Raw genomic sequence first — 12,016 nt, 5'->3', positions numbered from 1 at the left:
TAATGACCCATCAGACTTACATTTCCTGAATCAATTAGATAAAGAAGGGATTCTCCTCAATCCTGTAAATTGAGGTCTATTTGGGCACAAGCACAACAAATCTAGCCACTGATATAAATTGCACATTGAAAGAGAATCCCCATTATAGGCTTTTCTAACGTGTTAAAGGTGCTTTACCTTACAAATCACTACTAGTGATTTACCATCTGTGAAGAGCTATAGGCCTACCCATCCACGATAATAGTAAGACTAGTTCAACCTCTAGCTAAGGCATATATGCGTATGGTTTACATAATTATTTATTATTACTATATGGTTATATATAATTATTAGGCTACTGTATGTCTAGTTCTCCCTAAATCAGCAGAACAAAAGAACACATTGCCTTTAACATCATAAAAATGATCCGAATAATTAGATTGATCACCATCACGACTCTTCAGTATCAAAGCTGATGTCGTCCCATAAGTATTACCTACATTAGGCTAGCATCAGCTGAACATAGCAGGGACAGACAGGCCTCAAAAAAACCCGAGCTCTTGAATGTGCAGAACGGCTTCTATCAACTTAACGCAACGCTGATGTGCTGCTGTCGCCTATCGTTGCATATTTTTAGTGGGAACTGGGAACATGAGCAGGCGCTCATGTCGGAAGGCATGTTGTGTGGAAGGCATGTTGTGTTGTTGAAGCAAAAATAGAATTTATTCCTGATGGCTAGTATGCCTTCTCTGGCACGTATCCGTCCAGGCTGCTGATTGTGGCTTCTGGTGGATCAAGAGAGTTCAATGAGATTTGCCTTCAGTCAATGGACGCTACTACAGCCCCTCCAGCTCCGAAAACTCCGTTCTCTCCCGTGCACAAGGTCGTCCAGTGCCCCCATTGCAAATGTTTTGACTTTGCCAATCGTTACGGCGTTCAAGAACTACAATTATCTCTGATTTTATGTGGCTGTACACATACTGCGTGAATCCTTTCCCACCTCTCTAGCGCTTTTAGGACAGAATGTAGAGGGGGCTATGGGGGGGGCTATTCCTTAGGGACGTTTGCACGACATACCGACCGGACAGCGACACACTGGCGTTACATAATGCAAACAGCGTGTGCATTGAGATTGGCATCTATTCGTAATTGTTATTAATCAGATCCTTATTTCAGTTTTTCTATTACAGCTTATATTTCTATTCGCTTAGTCTACTGTGCTGTAGCCTATGAGGAGCGCATCAAAGTAAATACATATTTGATAATCGCATCATCAGCCATATTTAAGCAATAATGCACGAGGAGGTGTGATATATGGCCAATATACCACGGCTAAGGGGAGTGCCTGGATACAGCTCTTTGCCATATACCCCAACCCCCGAGGTGCCTTACTGCTATTATAAACTGGTTACCAACGTAATTAGAGCAGTAAAAATAAATGTTTTGCCATACCAGTGGTATACGTCTGATATACCACGGCTGTTAGCCAATCAGCAATCAGGGCTCGAACCACCCAGTTTATAATGTCTGTTATAGACTATTTTTTATTGCAGACTGGTTAAATGAATAGCCAATGTAAAATGTAAAATGTAATGTCAGCATAGACTAAATGTTTTATAAATGGTATCTAGGCCTAACATCCGTGTAGCCTAATAACATAGAATAAGAGTGTATCCAAAGGCTATGTGAGGGCTATATTATCGCCGGCATTCACACACTCGTTACATAACTGTCCAGTGTTGCCTATGTGACAACCATAACAGAGATCACAGCTATTACCATTTTGACGGTGTGTTTTGTACAGTAGCGGTGTGCGACTAGTTTACTTGTAGGCTACAGTGTTGCATGTCACACCCGCCCGCCAAGTAGTTTTATGTGTCTTGTTGTTCAACCAGAGAGGGGAGAGGAAATTCAAGCATGCCTCAGGCCCTGACAAAACAAATGCCATGAATCAATAAACACATGACAGGCAATACAAACTGTGGACTGTCATGCCCGAAGTCCATCAGATGCCTAAGTGTTTTGTTTTGCCGGATGTCTAGCCCACATTCGCCGTACTTGAAGCACGTGCTTCGCTTTTCAACTAGCTAAAACCAAGCTTCCGTTAGTACCACCGCACGGTAAAGCAGAGCACGAGTTGAAATTGTTGAGCGGCTGCGGTACAAGGAACACACTGCATCCATTGACAATGAATCACTTCTGCCAGAATGCAAAGAGTTTGATGGATCTGGTGGACTTGAGGGGCCACTATTCCACATTCCAACGCATCACATCACCTTATTTGTTGTTTTGTAGGGCTGGCTCATCAGTAGGCTAACCTACAAAAACATTAGCCTATCATTAATTTTTTTTTAACTTCCTACTATGATGACCTAGCCTATATTTCATTTTAAATAACTCGAACATGGCAACAAACAGAAGTGCTGCGGTTGGTAATTCATTCTAGACGTGTACCTCCTGCAGCTGCGACCTTTGAGTTAGTGGCTATGACAGCGATGCCTAGACGGCAGCAGTCATTTTAGTGTGCTTCTCTAACCTGCAAACTCATCGATTTTAAAAATCAAGATATTAGAGCCTATAACGTTAACTGTATGTTTTTTTTTTTTGAATATCAGTGCTTATACAGGGCTATTGACATTATTGAGCCGTAAGAAACACTGATCGATTAGCCCACTGGGCCACTACTGCGAAAAACAGAGGTATCAGGCGCACAACCCCTATATTAATAAAATACAATTCTGCCGACTCCCCTCAATTACGCACTGATGGAATTGCAATAATCCCGTTTCTCAAATCAAATGGGTGTACGATAGCATTAGTAAGGTCTGGCCTTCCCTAAACAGCATAAAGAAGCCTACATTATTAAACATGCGCATACTCGGCCGGATCACGCTGGAAAGAGGACTCACCGTGATCATCCTTCTCGCTTCTTTCCCTCCAAACTAGACCGCATGAGACAAACCAATATTGGGCAGGATAGGCCGAATTGAAGTCACTGGTACCGTTGACGGTTTGAGTGGTCAGAATGGGGGATCAGTCCAGTGATGACAAACAGACATAAACGCACAATATCGCTCTCGTTGCGCCTCTTCTGATGTTTTCTTTCTCCTTTGCCTGCCTCTCCCCCTCTCTCCAAGCTTAGAAGCACCACCGCTCACACTCTTCAGCTGTCTTCCGCTCAGCATCTCGCAACTCCCTCTAGAGGCGCAGCTCTGTATGAAACAGTGCTTGGCTCTGTAGGAACCATAACACAGACTACGAACTCCATTATTTTTCTCACCTGTTACTTTGTGTGTCGAGGAAAGGTCGTGATGGTTAGTTCCAAGCCAGATGCCAGATAAACCACCATCGGATGCCCAACACCAAATTATTTCAAAAACCCTGTACACCAGACAGGCCAATGCACATTTCAGAATTCCTAAAAGACAACAAGATTGTTGTTGGAATTGGATGCAAAACAGTGAATAATGTCTAAAATGTAGTTGGAAAAATGAAGCCTACTGTGATTTAGTCTACTGTGATGTAGCCTACCGTGATGTAGCCTACTGTGATGTAGCCTACTGTGATCTAGCCTACTGTGATCTAGCCTACTGTGATCTAGCTTACTGTGATGTAGTCCCTGTGATGTAGCCTGCTGTGGTACAATAGACTTTCTGTCATGACCAACCTGTTACCTAAGAGTTCTTACCAACAGATTACAAAGTGTGATAATTTACCAACAGAAGAGAAAGAGGGCGTATAAATCAAACCAAGTCGTGATGTTGGGCTGTGTAAGCATACAGTAATAAAGAGATAATAGCACACAACAGTATGACAGTAATAGGCAGTGTTACAGCAACCAATCACAAAGTCCTGATTGCAATGTTTATCTAATGATCATACCACACACCAAATTTTGTCTGGTTAAACTACAACAGGTCCGGTCCTTGGGGGCCGCAGTGTCTGCTGGTTTTCAGAGTCTGATTTTGACCTGGGTAGCCAGGTCTATCTCATGAAGATTTCTTCTCTTTCTCTCATATATATACACTGCTCAAAAAAATAAAGGGAACACTTAAACAACACAATGTAATTCCAAGTCAATCACACTTCTGTGAAATCAAACTGTCCACTTAGGAAGCAACACTGATTGACAATAAATTTCACATGCTGTTGTGCAAATGGAAAAGACAACAGGTGGAAATTATAGGCAATTAGCAAGACACCCCCAATAAAGGAGTGGTTCTGCAGGTGCGGACCACAGACCACTTCTCAGTTCCTATGCTTCCTGGCTGATGTTTTGGTCACTTTTGAATGCTGGCGGTGCTTTCACTCTAGTGGTAGCATGAGACGGAGTCTACAACCCACACAAGTGGCTCAGGTAGTGCAGCTCATCCAGGATGGCACATCAATGCGAGCTGTGGCAAGAAGGTTTGCTGTGTCTGTCAGCGTAGTGTCCAGAACATGGAGGCGCTACCAGGAGACAGGCCAGTACATCAGGAGATGTGGAGGAGGCCGTAGGAGGGCAACAACCCAGCAGCAGGACCGCTACCTCCGCCTTTGTGCAAGGAGGAGCAGGAGGAGCACTGCCAGAGCCCTGCAAAATGACCTCCAGCAGGCCACAAATGTGCATGTGTCTGCTCAAACGGTCAGAAACAGACTCCATGAGGGTGGTATTAGGGCCCGACGTCCACAGGTGGGGGTTGTGTTTACAGCCCATCACCGTGCAGGACGTTTGGCATTTGCCAGAGAACACCAAGATTGGCAAATTCGCCACTGGCGCCCTGTGCTCTTCACAGATGAAAGCAGGTTCACACTGAGCACGTGACAGACGTGACAGAGTCTGGAGACGTCGTGGAGAACGTTCTGCTGCCTGCAACATCCTCCAGCATGACCGGTTTGGCGGTGAGTCAGTCATGGTGTGGGGTGGCATTTCTTTGGGGGGCCGCACAGCCCTCCATGTGCTCGCCAGAGGTAGCCTGACTGCCATTAGGTACCGAGATGAGATCCTCAGACCCCTTGTGAGACCATATGCTGGTGTGGTTGGCCCTGGGTTCCTCCTAATGCAAGACAATGCTAGACCTCATGTGGCTGGAGTGTGTCAACAGTTCCTGCAAGAGGAAGGCATTGATGCTATGGACTGGCCCGCCCGTTCCCCAGACCTGAATCCAATTGAGCACATCTGGGACATCATGTCTCGCTCCATCCACCAACGCCACGTTGCACCACAGACTGTCCAGGAGTTGGCGGATGCTTTAGTCCAGGTCTGGGAGGAGATCCCTCAGGAGACCATCCGCCACCTCATCAGGAGCATGCCCAGGCATTGTAGGAGGTCATACAGGCACATGGAGGCCACACACACTACTGAGCCTCATTTTGACTTGTTTTAAGGACATTACATCAAAGTTGGATCAGCCTGTAGTGTGGTTTTCCACTTTAATTTTGAGTGTGACTCCAAATCTAGACCTCCATGGGTTGATAAATTGGATTTCCATTGATTATTTTTGTGTGATTTTGTTGTCAGCACATTCAACTATGTAAAGAAAAAAGTATTTAATAAGATTATTTCTTTCATTCAGATCTAGGATGTGTTGTTTAAGTGTTCCCTTTATTTTTTTTGAGCAGTGTATATATATATATATGACCCAACTCATCCCACGCTGTGTAAGGGCTATTTGACCAAGAAGGAGAGTGATGGAGTGCCTGATCAGATAACTTGGCCTCCAGAATCACCTGACCTCAACCCAATTGAAGGAAAAGCAGCCAACAAGTGCTCAGCATATGTGGGAACTCCTTCAAGACTGTTTGAAAAGCATTCCTCATGAAGCTGGTTGAGAGAATGCCAAGAGTATGCAAAGCTGTTATCAAGGCAAAGGGTGGCTACCTTGAAGAATCTCAAATATAAAATATATTTTGATTTGTTTAACACTTTTTTAGTTACTACATGATTCCATATGTGTTATTTCATAGTTTGATGTCTTCACTATTATTCTACAATGTAGAAAATAGTAAAAATAAAGAAAAACCCTTCAATGAATAGGTGTGTCCAAACTTTTGACTGGTAATGTATATACAGTGCATTCGTAAAGTATTCAGACCCCTTTACTTTTTCCACATTTTGTTACATTACAGCCTTATTCTAAAATGTATTAAATCAATTTTTGTTCCTCATCAATCTACACATAATACCCCATAATGACAGAGCGAAAACAGAAATACCTTATTTACATAAGTATTCAGACCCTTTGCTATGAGACTCGAAAGTCAGCTCAGGTGCGTCCTGTTTCATTGATCATCCTTGAGATGTTTCTTCAACTTGATTGGAGTACAACTGGGATAAATTCAATTGATTGCACATGATTTGGAAATACACATACCTGTCTATATAAGGTCCCACAGTTGAAAATGCATGTCAGAGCAAAGACCAAGCCATGAGGTCGAAGGAATTGTCTGTAGAGCTCTGAGACAGGATTGTGTCGAGACACAAATCTGGGAAAGGGTACCAAAACATTTCTGCAGAATTGAAGGTCCCCAATAAACCAGTGGCCTCCATCATTCTTAAATGGAAGAAGTTTGGAACCACCAACACTCTTCCTAGAGCTGGCCAAGAACGCAATGGTCACTCTGACAGAGCTCCAGAGTTCCTCTGTGGAGATGGGAGAACCTTCCAGAAGGACAACCATCTCTGCAGCACTCCACCAATCAGGTCTTTATGGTACGGAAGCCACTCCTCAGTAAAATACACATGACAGCTCGCTTGGAGTTTGCCAAAAGGCACCTAAAGGACTCTCAGACCATGAGAAACAAGATTCTCTGGTCTGATGAAACCAAGATTGAACTCCTTGTCCTGAATGCCAAGCGTCTCGTCTGGAGGAAACCTGGCACCATCCCTACAGGCTCCCGAATGGCGCAGCGGTCTAAGGCACTGCATCTCAGTGCAAGAGGTGTCATTCCAGTCCCTTTTTTGAATCCAGGCTGTATCACATCCGGCCGTGATTGGCAGTCCCATAGGATGGCGCACAATTGGCCCAGCGTTGTCCGGGTTTGGCTGGGGTAGGCCGCCATTGTAAATAAGAATGTGTTCTTAACTGACTTGCCTAGTTAAATAATGGTTAAATAAAAAAAATATTCTAATAAAATACGGCGAAGCATGGTGGTGGCAGAATTATGCCGTGGGGATGTTTTTCAGCGGCAGGGACTGGGAGACTAGTCAGGATCAAGGGAAAGATGAATGGATCAAAGTACGGAGAGATCCTTGATGAAAACCTGCTCCAGAGCGCTCAGGACTTCAAACTAGGGTGAAGGTTCACCTTCCAACAGGACAACGACTCTAAGCATACTGCCAAGACAACGCAGGAGTGACATCAGGACAAGTCTCTGAATGTCCTTGAGTGGCGCAGCCAGAGCTCGGACTTGAACCCAATCAAACATCTCTGGAGAGACCTGAAAATAGCTGTTAAATGTGTGCTATGAACTTAACAACAAATTAAACCAAACTTTTTTTTGTGCTATGAAAAAAACCAAGTGAAAAGAGAATGTATGTGCTCTGTAACTGAGCCAACGCCTGAGGTGGAGGGAAGTGAAACGTTAGAAGGTCAAAGTCAAAAGAGCTGTGTTTGCCTTGCGCTCAGCTGACTGATGGCTCTGCCTCTGCAGCCAACCTGGTGCCTTTGGCATGTTCACTGTTGCCTGATAGTAGGACTGAGCAGTGCCTGCCACCTTTTTCTGGTACTATTTGACTAGTTCCAAACAGTGCAAATTTACTGATAGGCTACACACATTTTCTCTCACAAATGACACACCTACCATCCAATGCACCATCCAATGCACAACGAGGTAAAAAAAAAATGCTTTTTGCAAGAAACAAAAAATAAAATGTGTGTGTGTGTGTGTGTGTGTGTGTGTATGTGTGTGTTTCTGTGTGTGTGGGTGCCTGCCTGGCTGTCTGTCTGTTGTAGGGCAGTGGGGGTTGAATAGAATAGATCATCATCATAACATTACTGTCAGTCAGGGATCAATTCAATCCAATGGCTGCTCATTGATGAAGAGAGCACAGTGCTCCCAATACTCAATGATTGACAATTCAAAGTTACCCACCAAGCATCCCTCTTCCTCCCTGCCAAAGAAACCATTCAGATCTGATTGCCAATACAAAGCATAGCCCAGCTGTAAATAAGCCACCACTGTCTCCTGCTGTCACATCCACATCACATGGGATCTGTTAACCACTGACATGTCAGGGCCTGGTGGCCTACAGTGCTCATCATCAGGTGATTGAAAGCTAGGCTGTTTGATTGTGACAGGCGTGAAACTCAGGAAATTGCCCCTGGATGTTCTTATACCACCAACCACTGATATGTATCCATCACTGAGGTTTGACTGCTGACCCATCTCTCTCTCTCTCTCTCTCTCTCTCTCTCTCTCTCTCTCTCTCTCTCTCTCTCTCTTTCTCTCCCCCCATCTTTTTCCCTCTCTCTATCTATCTGTCTCTCTTTCTCTCTCTATTTTATACATGAGACGTTATTTGTTTTACCATCGAGGACCTCTTTGGAAAGAAGTGTTTTAATTCCTACTTTCAACTGCTTTCCTCTGGGGATCCAACTTACATCTTGCTATACATGTTTTTACCCAAATAAATTCATATCAACTAACTCTCTCAATCTCTTTATCTCTCTCTCTCTCTCTCTCTCTCTCTCTCTGTTGAAGAGAACCAATTGGTTTTAGATGTTGCTATTGAAGAATCACTTTCTGCTCATTGCTGCTAGATGGTGCTGCAGGTCACAGATGTATTCAAACATCTTTAAGTTTCTTCTCACCTCGCTTATGGAACAATCTTCAGAATAGCAGTGAGGAATGTGATTGATTTTATTATTGTGTTTGTGTGTGTGTGTTTCCTATGCTCCTGCCTTGACTGTGTAATTGGATTTATATTTATTATGGATCCCCATTAGCTGCTGCCAAAGCAGCGACTACTCTTCCTGGGGTCCGGAAAAATTAAGGCAGTAATACAATTTTTAAACATTACAGAACATTCAAAATAGATTTCACAGCACACTAAGTGTGTGCCCTCAGGCCCCTACTCTACTACCACATATCTACAACACAAAATATATGTGTGCGTGTGTGTATAGTGCGTATGTTATCATGTGTGTATACATGTGCCTATGTTTGTGTTGCTGCACAGTCCCCGCTGTTCCATGAGGTGTATTTTTATCTGTTTTTTAAAATCTGATTCTACTGCTTGCATCAGTTACCTGATGTGGAATATAGTTCCATGTAGTCATGGCTCTATGTAGTACTGTGCACCTACCATAGTCTGTTCTGGACTTGGGGACTGTGAAGAGACCTCGGGTGGCATGTCTTGTGGGGTATGCATGGGTGTCTGAGCTGTGTGTTAGTTGTTTAAACAGAACAGCTTGGTGCTTTCAACATGTCAATACCTCTCACAAATACAAGTAGTGATGAAGTCAATCTCTCCTCCAATTTGGCCAGGAGAGATTTACATGCATATTATTAATGTTTGCTCTGTGTGTACATCCAAGGGCCAGCCGTGCTGCCCTGTTCTGAGCCAATTGCAATTTTCCTAAGTACCTCTTTGTGGCACCTGACCACACGACTGAACAATAGTCCAGGTGTGACAAAACTAGGGCCTGAAGGACCTGCCTTGTTGATAGTGTTGTTAAGAAAGTAGAGCAGCGCTTTATTATGGACGTACTTCTCCCCATCTTAGCTACTGTTGTATCAATATGTTTTGACCATGACAGTTTACAATCCAGGGTTAATCCAAGCAGTTTAGTCTCCTCAACTTGCTCAATCCCCACATTATTTATTACAATATTTAGTTGAGGTTTAGGGTTAAGTGAATGATTTGTCCCAAATACAATGCTTTTAGTTTTTGAAATATTTAGGACTAACTTATTCCTTGCCACCCATTCTGAAACTAACTGCAGCTCTTTGTTAAGTGTTTCAGTCATTTCGGTCGCTATTGTAGCTGACATGAATAGTGTTCTGTCATCCACATATATAGACACACTGGCTTTACTCAAAGCCAGTGGCATGATGTTAGTACAGATTAAAAAAATTAAGAGGCCAAGACAGCTGCCCTGGGGAATTGCTGATTCTACCTTGATTATGTTGGTGAGGCTTCCATTAAAGAACACCCTCTGTGTTCTGTTAGACAGGTAACTATTTATCCACAACATAGCAGGGGATGTAAAGCCATAACACATGCGTTTTTACAGCAGCAGACTATGATCGATAAAGTCAAAAGCCACATTGAATCATCAGTTATTTGTGTAAGCGCTGTGCTTGTTGAATATCCTTCCCTATAAGTGTGCTGAAAGTCTGTTGTCAATTTGTTTACTGTAAAATAGCATTGTATTTGGTCAAACACAATTTGGTTGGTAACAGGCTGATTGGTCAGCTATTTCAGGCAGTAAAGGGGGCTTTACTATTCTTGGGTAGCGGAATGACTTTTGCTTCCCTCCAGGCCTAAGGGCACACACTTTCTAGTAGGCTTAAATTGAAAATATGGCAATATCATCTGCTTTTATACTCAGTAATTTTCCATCCAAGCTTGTCATTGTTGAAAAAAAACTATCATTTGTTTGCCTCTTCCACACTCACTTACCGGAATTCTAATTTACAATTCTTGTCTTTCATAATTTGGTCAGATATACTTGGATGTGTAGTGTCAGTGTTTGTTGCTGGCATGTCATCCCTAAGTTTGCTTATCTTGCTGATGAAAAAAACATTAAAGTAGTTCGCAATATCAGTGGGTTTTGTGAAGAAGGAGCCATCTGATTCAATGAATGATGATGCTGAGTTCGTCTTTCCCCCCCCCCAAGACTTCATTGAAGGTGCTCCAAAGCTTTTATTATCATTCTTTATATCATTTATCTTTGTTTCATAGTGTAGTTGTAATTGCTTGGTCTTATCATGCAGGGCTGCCTTGGAAAATATACTTTGGTCTCAACTGGGACTTAATAATGGTTCCAGTAAATGGTCTTGTAATGTACATAATAGCCTAACTAAGGACCACAGTTTATCACCAGTCCATTGGATGCCAAAGAAGCAGTAGCTGCCATTATCTTCCATTTCTTTTCTAAACGTGAACTATTCTAAATCAGGGGAAAGGGAGCAATAGCAAAGATCATGGCAATCTTCCTTCTGCACAGAGCCACACCCGAGAGGACGAGGCAAAGTGAGAGGGTTTACTCCCGTCAAAATCTGTCCACGATATGCAGACCAATAAGCAGACAACTAGAACAAACCCCAGCACAGGTGAGCCGAATATCCTTATTACTAGCAGTGAGGTGGGCTGGATGCGGTAACATAGGTGCGGCGCTGACCGGCGACCGGAGGTGCTGAAATCCTCTCTGGTTTGATCGTGGCGCTGTCCATGGTGCTGAATGTTTGTACGGCGGTACAGGGCACCATGGATTCACGCAGACAACTTTAATATGTCGTTAGTAGGCCTTTTTTGGGCTACCTGCGGCTTTTGACATAGGTTACTCAAAAATGTACTGAAGAAAAAACATATAGGAATATTATGACCTACTGAAGAAAATATTATATTTTTAGATTGTATATTAAAAATTAAGAGGAGATGACAATACGGCTTCATTTTTACCATTAAAGAAAGTGCTACAACTGACCCATTGCATGGTTACCACCACCCTCGACTAATGTGGGCCTACTCGAAATTCTACCAATAGATTCATGTTATCATGGTAAATTTGAATACCTCTAACTGAAACGGAAATAGAAAAAAACTCAAATATGTTACACCTGTCCCCAGTGTCCACTTGACCTATAATAGATAACTAGTTTACATGGTATTCCAAATGATGAAACACATCATTCAACCATGAATCATATACAGTAGGAAACACTAATCCTTTACTTTTATTTAGCATACAGAATTGAAATGGTACTAAAACAATATTTATGTTGTTATTTATTAAAAAAGAACATTTGCTCAAATGAATAACCCACATTTTATAATACCAACTTGAAAAACAGAATCATTTCATTTCTGCACGGATTAGCTGTTATGCCA

At 42.8% G+C, this 12,016-nt stretch overlaps 1 protein-coding gene across 1 annotated transcript in view; it reads right to left on the bottom strand.

Moving 5' to 3' along the window:
• Window positions 1-3,175, bottom strand: part of adcy6a (adenylate cyclase 6a) — a 52,743-nt gene extending 49,568 nt beyond the window's left edge. Inside the window, 1 exon segment of the mRNA XM_014145539.2 lies at window positions 2,889-3,175. The gene's annotated coding sequence lies outside the window, so the exon portion shown is untranslated.
• Between the last annotated feature and the right edge of the window lie 8,841 nt (window positions 3,176-12,016).

This window comes from Salmo salar, chromosome ssa15, assembly GCF_905237065.1.
Source record: "Salmo salar chromosome ssa15, Ssal_v3.1, whole genome shotgun sequence".
Classification (NCBI taxonomy): Eukaryota; Metazoa; Chordata; class Actinopteri; order Salmoniformes; family Salmonidae; genus Salmo; species Salmo salar.
The sequence above is the reverse complement of the archived record's forward strand: the minus strand, read 5'-3'. Positions and strand labels throughout refer to the sequence as shown.